Consider the following 1245-nt stretch of genomic DNA (forward strand, 5'->3'; position numbering starts at 1 on the left):
AAATGTTGATGTTTCCATTAAGCTGGGGAGGTGACTCTGAAGACCAAGGTCCAAAGACAGCAACCAGGAGACTTCACTGTTTTGATAAATCCTGAGCCATTCTTTGATGGAAAACAATCATGGTATGTTCAGTAGGGAAAGTAGCACCCTGCAGATTTGAAAGCTATTGCAGCCTTACTGCAGACCGGCCAGTGGACAACTCCTTTCTCTCCACTGACTTATGACCTAGTTGGTTGAGAATTTCCTAATAAAACTCAGAACATAGCAATCCTCCCAGTGACGGCAATGAGCCCTCCCTCATGCTGCTGCTTGATCGATGGCAACCACGTCTAATTTTAGCAGAGGACTCTACTCCTATCACAGACAAGTGCAAACCAAATCTGATGAAGTACTCCGTTTGCTTCATGAATTCTCAGTTCAAGTTGAACGAAGTTCATATACTCCCAGCGTCACATAAATGATACCTGTTTCCTTTAGTTCTTAAATTCTAGGATTGCCCTGCTTGCTGCAAGGAAGTACATGCTTCTTTCTGGAGCCACTTGGTAAGAAACACATTTTTTTAACCAGGGCTGATTTCCATGGAAGCAGCTAAGCCCAAAGCCATAGGCCCAGAGCTTGGAATTTAACGATATTGAAGATCTATCCAGCAGCAGAGCATTACTTCTTGTGCTTGATCACAATAATCAAAATGGACCTTGCCAAGGCTTCTTAAGGTGGAAAGGGCTGGATAAAATGTCATTATCTGGTTCTTTTTTCTTTTTGGGAGGAGGGGAGATTACATACAAAACCCTCAACTTCTCCTAAGCAATATGTAAATGCCCTCGAAAGTTTACCCTTTAGTGCAGTGGAATATTTTAATAATTTTACAGTGTTTTATGCATTCAGTATTATTTATGGTAGGTATGCTTCATTTTTTACAAAAAGAATTAAGCTTTAAAAAAAAAAAAAAACTTCCCCAGATCTCTTCTTGTCACTACCTCATGAGTAGAATTACTTTGAAAAAGAAATAGGAGAGGGCCAGCCCCGGTGGCCTAGTGGTTAAGTTTGGCGTGCTCCACTTTGGCAGCTGTAGCTCAGTTCCCGGGCGTAAAACCACGCCACTCATCTGTCAGTGGCCATGCTGTGGCGGCACCACATAAAAGAGGAAGATTGGCAGTGGATGTTAGCTTAGGGTGAATCTTCCTCAGCAAAAAAAGAGAAAGAAATAGGAAGGTGGTGATTAATAATTTGTCTGCATTAAAGCTT

The sequence above is a fragment of the Equus quagga genome, chromosome 13 (genome assembly GCF_021613505.1).
Source record: "Equus quagga isolate Etosha38 chromosome 13, UCLA_HA_Equagga_1.0, whole genome shotgun sequence".
In the NCBI taxonomy this organism is placed as follows: domain Eukaryota; kingdom Metazoa; phylum Chordata; class Mammalia; order Perissodactyla; family Equidae; genus Equus; species Equus quagga.